The sequence below is a fragment of the Lygodium microphyllum genome, chromosome 2 (assembly GCF_053477565.2).
Source record: "Lygodium microphyllum isolate KBCC chromosome 2, Lygodium_microphyllum_v1.1.10, whole genome shotgun sequence".
NCBI classification, from domain to species: domain Eukaryota; kingdom Viridiplantae; phylum Streptophyta; class Polypodiopsida; order Schizaeales; family Lygodiaceae; genus Lygodium; species Lygodium microphyllum.
Genome location: NC_141136.1, coordinates 167,013,606 through 167,023,162, shown reverse-complemented (window position 1 = coordinate 167,023,162; position 9,557 = coordinate 167,013,606).

Here is a 9,557-nt window from a genome sequence, read left to right as displayed (position 1 = left end):
GAGATCGTAAGTGCTTATCTCACTGCCCAATGATTGCTTCAAGGATATATTGAGTGATGCCCTCTTCATCTATGGGGGGAAGTTCTTCCACATAGTCCACTGAGGAGCCTACAAAGGGTTTTAGCTGGCTAACATGAAACACATTGTGGATTTTGGTGGTAGGGGGAAGTTCTAAGCGGTAGGCCAAGTCGCCAACTCTCTTCAGGATCTGGTATGGGCCATAGAAGCGGTGGGCCAACTTGTTACTCCTCTTTGAGAGTTGAGTAGCAGGACTTAGGCACTTTCAAAAGGACCAATTCCCCTTCTTGGATTACAAATGCCTTCGTTTTTCATCAGCATAGAGTTCCATGTGTGTTTGGGCCTTTTGAAGGTTCATTTTGCATTGTTGAAGTAAAGCTTGCATGTGATCCAATGCAGCCTGACTCTGAGGATTGATCTTATCATTAAATAAGACTGTGGGGAGGGGAACCTTATATCCATATAAGGCCTCAAAAGGGGAAACTCCAATGCTAGAGTGCGTGGAGTTATTATAGGCGAACTCAGCCAAGTGAAGCCACATATCCTAACTGTGCTGAACATCATGGCAAAAGTGCCTCAAATATGTCTCAAGCCATTTTTTCACTCTTTTAGTTTGGCCATCAGTTTGAGGGTGGTATGAAATGGATTGATCCCCATGGAGGTAAAAACTATATGCCAGAAGTTACTCATAAACTTTGCATCCCGATCATGTACTATGACCTGTGGCAAGCCATGCAACTTGAAGACATTTTCCATAAATTGAGTGGCCACCTGGGAGGTAGTGTATTGGATTTTAGTGGGGATAAAGTGGGTAGCTTTGGTGAGGTGATCAATGACCACATAGATACTATTCCACCCTTTGCAGGAAGGCCAGTGATAAAGTCCATCGTGATGTGAGTCCATTTTCCTTTAGGGATAGGGAGGGGCTGCAAGGGGCCAGTGGGCCTGAGTGTACTATCCTTGTTCTGTTGGCATGGAACACATTTGGTCACAAAGTCCTTGATATCCCTCCATAACCCTTTCCAATGAAAGCTTTTAGCAATCATATCATATGTTTTGAAAACACCCAAGTGACTAGTAGTGAGGCAAGAATGCATCTCTTCCATGATCTTCTACGTGAAGGGGGAAGTGTGGGGGATGACAATCTTGCCATGGGACCAAAGAAGGCCATGCTTAAGCTGATATTGAGAGTTTTCAGCCATGACCCCATGCTGTAATTTTTGAAATGTGTAGCTGAAGTGATCATCTAACAAGTAAGCCTCTTGAAGCTCTTCAACCCAATCACTGTACAATTTTGAGATAAAGGACACCCTGCATGCCCACATTCGAGAGAGTGAATCAGCCACAATATTATCCTTGCTCTGAGTATGTGAAATATCAAAGTCATAGTTCTGTAAGGTTGCCACCCATCGCCGTTGCTTAGAAGTCAAAGTAGACTAAGTCAAGAAGTACTAGAGGACTCGGTGGTTGCTTTTTACTTGGAAGCAGCTACCATACAAATAGTGGTGCCATTTCTTGATGGCATGGAGAATGGACATCTCCTGGTCATATACATTCATTGGCATTTCCTTCTCATCAAGCTTGCGGCTCTCAAATGCAATCACACCATGCTTTTGCAACAACACTGCACCAATACCTCGGCCACTGGCATCAGAATGAATGGTAAATAGCTTAGAGAAGTCAGGGCAAACAAGGATGGAGACTGAAGTAAGTGTGCGTCCTTTAACTGCTTGAAGCTATGATCCGCAATGGCATCCCAAAAGAATGACTTCTTTTTCAAGCGATCAGTCAAAGGTGCTGCAATGGTGGCATAGTGCTTAATGAAGTGTCTCTAGAATAAAGAGAGACCAAGGAAGCCATGCAAAGAAGTGGTGATGGAGGGAGTGGGCTAGTCTCTAACACATTGCACCTTCTTCGGGTCAGCATGCATGCCATTTTTGCTCACAATGTGTCCCAAGTACTCCATAGATGTCTGCATGAATATGCATTTTCTCTCCTTAGCAAAGAGTCGATGCTCTCTCAATATGTCAAACACCCTCTGAGCATGTGTTAAGTGCTCCGTGGATGACTTGCTATAAATGAGGATGTCGTCAAAGAAAACAAGCACAAACTTGAACAGAAAGGGCTGTAAGATTTTGTTGATCAGGCTCTGAAAGGTGGCGGGGGCATTACTCAACCCAAAAGGCATCACTAGAAAATGATAGAGTCAACGATCAGTGCTGAAGGCCGTTTTGACCTCATCTCCTGCCCGCATACAAATCTGATGGTAGCCAGAACGCAAGTCAATCTTAGTGAAAAAGCATGCTCCTTTCAACTCATCTAGCAAATCATCAATCTATGGGGTGGGATATTGATTCTTCACTGTAATTTTGTTCAAATCTCTATAATTAATGCACATGCGAAAGGAGCCATCTTTCTTTTTGACTAAGAGGACATGGGATGCATAGGGGGAAGAACTCGGCTCAATGAAACCCATCTCTAACAACTCCTAGATTTGCTTTGCAACCTCTTTGCGCTCACACTTGGAGAGTTTATAGGGGGTTTATTCACTAGCTTGGAATGGGGCTCTAGGTCAAGTGGGTGGTCTACTTGTCTCTTAGAAGGGAGGGATGTAGGCATCTGAAATAGGTCATTGTATTCCTCAAGTAAGGCCTGCAAGGATGAATCATGAGATACTACAGAGGCCTGATCAGAATTGTCCTGATTTAAATGCAAAATAAAGATCTGTGAGCATTTCTTAAACTCCCACTTGAGTTGCTTTGCTGTAATGAACTGAAAGTCAGCATGATCTTGAACTCCCTGTAGGTGGATAAGCTATCCATGCATCATAAACTCCATGTAAAGCTGAGAGAAGTCCATCGCAAATTCCCCAATTGTTTCAGCCAAACACAACCCAATACAATATCAATGGGGCCCATATCTAGGGCAATCAAGTCAACCAGTGCCACATAATTTTCAGCCAAGCATAACAAAACTGCAGGACATACATGTGCTGATTTCTTCTTCTCCATTTGCTACGTGGACCTTCAAGGGGTGGTGTAATGCCATAGGGGTGCATTTCAACCTATCAATGACTGGTTTATTGACAAAACTATGAGTGCTTTCACTATCCACAAGGATAAACACATGCTTTCAATTGATTTTGCCTTGAATGCGAAGGGTACTGGGGTTGTGCGAACCCATCCAAGCATCCAAGGAGATCGAGCAAAGGGAAGTGGGAGGTGGGTGGGATGTCAAATCAAGTATATGTGATGGAGCACCACCCGAGTCAAAGGGAAACCCATCCTCGGGGTCATAGAATTGGTCGTGATCAACATCCTCTATAGGCTTAGCCTGGTCAATGGGGAGGTCATCCTCCTCAGTGTGCCAATCTTCCATGACATACATGCTATGAACTTTGACCTTAGCTGTCTTGTACGGACATTTGGAGGCATGATCAACAGTATACTTATCTCCATACTTAAAACATAGGCCCTTTTCCTTTTGTTCCTTCACAACATCTGGGGGAATGAACTGTTGGTTATTGGATCCTTAGTATGGTGATGCAATGAGCTATTTTTTTTCAACATACCTAGTTTCAACATTTGGGGCCGTTATTAGGCATAGGAGTGCCTTGAAACCACCTCTGTATGGGGCTGATTGTGAAGGAATGCAGGGTTGTCCAACATCTTGCTGAAAATGCTTATTCTTACGGTACTTTCTTGCATATCTCTCAGCCAATTCAATTGCATCAAACATTGTGGTAGGTTTTTGGGCCATAACATCGTCCGACAGACTCGGTTCCAACCCATAGATGTACTTGTGCAATTTAGCATTGTCGTTAATGCTCTCCACATACATGGTCAAATTCATGAACTGATTTGTGTATTCACATACAAGGTGGTTATGTTGGTCAAGAGTGTACATCGTCTTGCCAACCATTCTTTTTCCACAGAGGAAACAAAGACTTGGACCATATGCATTTTAAAATCTTCACAGTCAATGAACTGCTGATTCTCTCGGTTGACATAGCGCCACCATGTGTGGGCAAACCCTGGAGCCCCAAGAGGAACACCAAGGAAAAGGGGATTCTACTGCAAGAAAATCTATCTTGTAACATCAACAAGCTTTTATTTCATTCTTTTGACAACCAAAACAAAGGAAACACCAATTCTTCATGCAGCATTATAGTAAATATCCCCCACGGATTTGAAAGAATCAATCATAATCTTCAACATCTTCATAGAATCCTTCAATATAACAAAGAAAACAAAAGAATACACCATCTTTGAATGGAAATCAATCACATAGTATTCATCTTCAATGTCTTCATAGTTCTCTCTCTCAATCTCTCATATACAGTTACACTGTTTTGATAGAATTGACTCTCTCTGGCTCTCTCTCTCAATAGTACATCATCTCTTTACTACAATGCTCTCATAATAACTCTCAATAATCCTTCTTAGGTCGTGGATACACCTCCCAAGAGGTATGTCTAATATGAAGAGTCACCATAGCCACTACAGTGTCTCTTCATAGCTCACTACTGACACTATCACTCTAGTCTTCTCTTCAGTCTTCAGCAGCTGCTTCTTCCATTTGTTTTAGCTATTTTGAACTTAGATTCATCCTTTCCAAAAGCTAGAAAACTTTTCCAAAGTCACACATACATTCTACAGAACACTTATGGAAGGTCTACAGAACAGTACAGTACAGTACCAAAGTAGCTACAGAACAATTACAGAGTAGAGACAGAGAAGAGATAGAGGCTCTACAGAAGGTTTACAGAGGGTCATCAGAACCTAATAACTCATACTAAAACCATTCCAAACTATCAAAAAATATTCAACAAGATTCCAAAATATTTCAATCTTCATCAATCATCAATCTATGCTTTATACAGAAGAAAGTCAGAACAAAACAGAAGCTATACAGAACCAATCAGAACCTCAACAGAGCCTATCAGAACATCGCAGAGCTTCATATCTTTACTGAGAGTCATCATGATCTTCCAAAACATAATCAATATCATCCAAAACATTCTCAAACATATCCATTATCAACCATACATCACTCTAAATCCATAAAAAATCAATCATTTAGTCCTCAAAAACAACAAAAATCAGTCAAAAATTCAGTCTTTTTCCACTCTCAACATATCCCCACACTTAGAAAGGAAGCACCCTCGCGACCTAAGGAAAAGAAGAATATAAGTTCACTAAAGAGCTCAATTTTGATCTTCTTCAATATCTTCAACAATCTCTCCAAACCACGACCCCAACTTATTACCTATATCTCTAGAAAAAATACTACTAAAGGAAAACTTCGTTATTCATTAACTCATCTGATTAATCATTTAAAAATCATAACAAATTTATAGACGATATAAGAGGTTCTTTTTCAACTTTCCACCATAGGCTTTCCATCCATCAGCAATAATTTGAAAAGAGCTCTCAAACAAATTATTCTCAATTAGCACGAACTCATCACATACAATTATTACAACACACACAAACACTAACACAACCATCTAAATGACACCTCCAAAAAGAGATATATATATCATGAAGAATTATACAAAATACATTGCAAAGGTATCAATGAAGGTGATCCCTTTTGAAGGCTTGGTGGTTTCGAAAACGATCCATCGAGAATGACTCATCCACAAATGTATTTGGAGGATTTTGAAAGAACTGCAGGCAGCACATCCTTTCTAGCAAAACAAGGTATCTGCTAGGTAGACATAGGGCATGAAAATATAGGTCATCCAACTGTTGGGAATCAATGTTCACATTGACATTCATACAAAGCTTTGGAATGGCCTTTTGATCATTATGGGAATGCCTATGCATGTATGCTAGATACCAAGCAAAATGAGCTGTCAATCTCACTGAATGATCTAGAGATTGTAAATACTGGTGAGCAAAATGGAGGTAATTCTGGTATGCTTAACTAGCAGTTGTCCAGTCCCCTCAAATTAATGGCCAGTTTATTTGGGGTCCTGTGAGAGAATCAGTCAATCTTCATCCTCTTCTTCTGGGAATCTATTGATCAAATCTATCGTACTCACTAACCAACTGAGGGGGTTGAGAAATAGAAGTGGTAGGAGATGGAAGTGGAATAAGTAAAAGAGGATGAAGAGATGGGTAGGAAAAAACATAAAAGGAGGAATAAGATAAAGAAGGAGTGGCTAAAAATTTAAGTGAATTAGTTAGGAAATGTGTCAATTGATAAATAGGAAAAGTAGAAGATATATGGATAGATGTGAAGGGCATGGTGGAGAAGGGGAAAATACTCTATCTTTGATGAAAGAACAATAGGTAAATATAGGAATTTGAGGAAAACCTTGAGGTTGGAAAAGAAGAGGTAAAATTAGCTGTTGAGGTGGTTTGATAAAGGAAAAGATAAGTATCATAGCGATGAGCCATTTGTTGATAGTACAATAGGCTAGGAATAGAGGGACCTAAGACAGATCTTCTCTGGTAGGCATAAAAAAAGGATGAATCAAATGGATGATTTTTGGAAAGATAAGCTAGGAGATCCAGCCTCAGTTGGTTAGTGCTCTGCACATAGGTAGAAGCTGTATTCTGACATTGATTCAAGACCACATAATCAATCATTGAATGCCATGAATTATCACGGCAAGTAGCCACTTTTGAGGAATAGCATTGGAACATGTCATCTATCCGCAACTCCAAATAGTTGACATACAAAACAACTTGCAAAACCACATCTCCCACATACCATACCAGATCTACATCATCTGGAATCAACAGATCACCTCGTAGATACATGTAAGACAACAACATGGTATTCGTCATCACAGAATAATCAAGCACCATATGGACCACTTCTGTCAGCAAATCAGAAGACCAAGCCCCACTCCAACCATCCTCTGGAAGAGGAAGATCCATTGTTGAAAGCTTCATATAGAAGGCCAACTTCTACAACTGATAGTGGACAAAGAAAGAATGGTCCGAAGGAACATACTCCTGAAAGTGCTCAAAGGTAGACCATAACAAATCCATTCTGGACTGCAATCTTTCCACTTTATCTTGGAACAAGGGACACAATGTGGTCTGTCTCTGGAGAACTGCTAAGTTCTGCTTAGAGATAGAAGGAATAATAAGAACATTGGGGCTTGGAGGAATGGACCGTGACTATGCCAGTTGGTCTTGCAACTACTTAATGTGGGAAGCTTATGACACTATGTTATGAGCATTCTGTAAGGGTGACAGTTTTGCATCTAAAAGAGACTGAAACTCTTGAGCTTCTTTAGACATCCTCTCTTTCTCCTTCGAGAATTTAGTGACCTCTGATTGAGCTCCTATTAACTGAATCTTCAAAGAAGATATTTCTTCTCTCTAGGTCTTAATCATTTGGGTCTGCTGCTCCATCTGCTTAAACAGATCAGCAAGTGTGTCTTTAACAGAGGCTAACTCTGAGGTTGCCTTATGCAATTGGTCTTTAGACTGCATCAATTCTTCATAGAAAGAAGCATACAGCTATTGAGCACAAGCTATCACTAAAAGTTCAATCAAACTCTGGTTGTCATTACAAAGGAATGGAATAGCATCTCCTGACACTAAACTGTTCAGTGAAGGGACTAATATTTCCAAAGAACCCTCTCTATGTGCCTTGAACAAATTGTTACATGTGAGGTAGGCAGGGAGGTCACTGCCAGATGTAGCAGGAATTGTGACAAAAGGAATGACTGAAGGAGTTTTATCTACCACACGCTTCCACTAAATGACTAATGGAGGAGGGGAATCAAGATCATCTATGTCAATAGGATTTGACTCTTCTGAAGGTGGAGGGGGAGGAACTAGATCAGATGTAGGAGGTGGTAGCACGCCCTTCTTAAGGGCTGAGTACGTCAAAAAAGCATACAAGTAGGAACCATAGGTGACATTTGTGACATTTCCTCTAGTCACTTTAACAAAATGTTGGTCCATCTTTGCAAGTAGGTAAGTACTCCAATCAATAGCCAACCCTTTTAACACCATCCTGGAAGCTGTGAAGAGTTCTTTGGACAAATAACGGGATGGTGTTTTGGCAGGCATAAACCTATCTTGGAGAAACTGGTAGACTAACTTCCAAAGAGGATCAGTGATCATGGAAAAAGATACTCCTGAAAGTGTTTATCACTTTCTTGACATCCAAAATCTCTTTGGTCTACTTCTGTAACAGCTTGAAAATCTCATCGTTGGAGAATAATTGTCTAGCTGTAACAAAGGGCTCTCCTTTGTAGGGAAGAGACAAAGCCTTCCCTAATCCTCGGGGTGTCAACACCATGGAAGCACCATGAACGAGGCCCGACTTCTTGTTGTATGATGCAAGGAACTCATCACACAGGAATGGATCATTTGGAATCAATGGGAATGAAGCAACCACGAAAGTCGCAAGTCTTGCTTTCGCTATAGGCTCAAAAGCCAGTAGGGAAGAATAATCCCTACTACTGATCAACAGGACATACTGGATAGGAGGAGGAGCGTGAGGCGTCATTCAGAGGAAAAACACACACACCACAACACAGACAATCACAAAGAATGCGTACAAAACAACCAAAATAGCTATCAAAAAGAAATTAATCAAAAGAAATACACACACATATAGACATAACTAACCAATTTACCACCCCAAACAGTCCACATCCTAGAAAAAATTCCACATGACTCTACACATATGCGATCGAAAACTTCATGTGATGCAACAAACAAGCACCCAAAATCTCGTATCAGGCAAAACAAGAAAGAAAAACTACAAACCATACCTGTAATCGTAACACATAAGCAAACCATAATACCAGAAAAAACCTAATCATGACCTAACCATAACCTTGACCAACAATTTCAACTAAGAGGACTTTACGTGCCCATCCCACGAAGTGTGTTTATTAAAAGGGAAAAAAAAGTACAGTGAGGAGAAATGGTTTTAATGAAGGGTTCATTTTAAGAATTTATTAACAATGGGTCACATTTTATTAGGTTATAAACCTTAATAAGAAAACAACGGTTACTTCTTAAAATTTTAATTACAATTTATTAGGGTGAAACGGTGCTTTAACGAAACCCAGACTACGATTCCCAGACTGGGGTTTCTAAATGCAAATTCATTAATTAAAAATTAATAGTGATGTGGAACACTTTTTTGCCAAGCGCGTGCTTTTTTGTGACGGTTGGTTCATTTTTATTTAAAAATTAAGGTGCCTCTTAAGCGCACGTAGCACGTGCAAAGTGAACGGCTGGTTGATTTTAAATTATTAGAAACTGTGTGTTTAGCGCGAATGCGCATGAAAAAGTAGATGAATATAGTTCATTTTAGCAATTAATTGTGGTTAAGGGATGATGAAAAAGAATAAAGCTCACAAATAAATACCTAGTTGGGGTGTGTATACAACAGGCGCACGGAGTAGTCCCAAATGCAAGGAATCCAGTAAAAACAAACAAACACCACTAACTAGAAAAAATAAAGCACCTTAGTGTTTTTGTTGGATTTTTATTTTATTTTTATTTTTATTTTATTTTTTGTTTTTTTTTCATCTTTGAATTTTAGGTGTG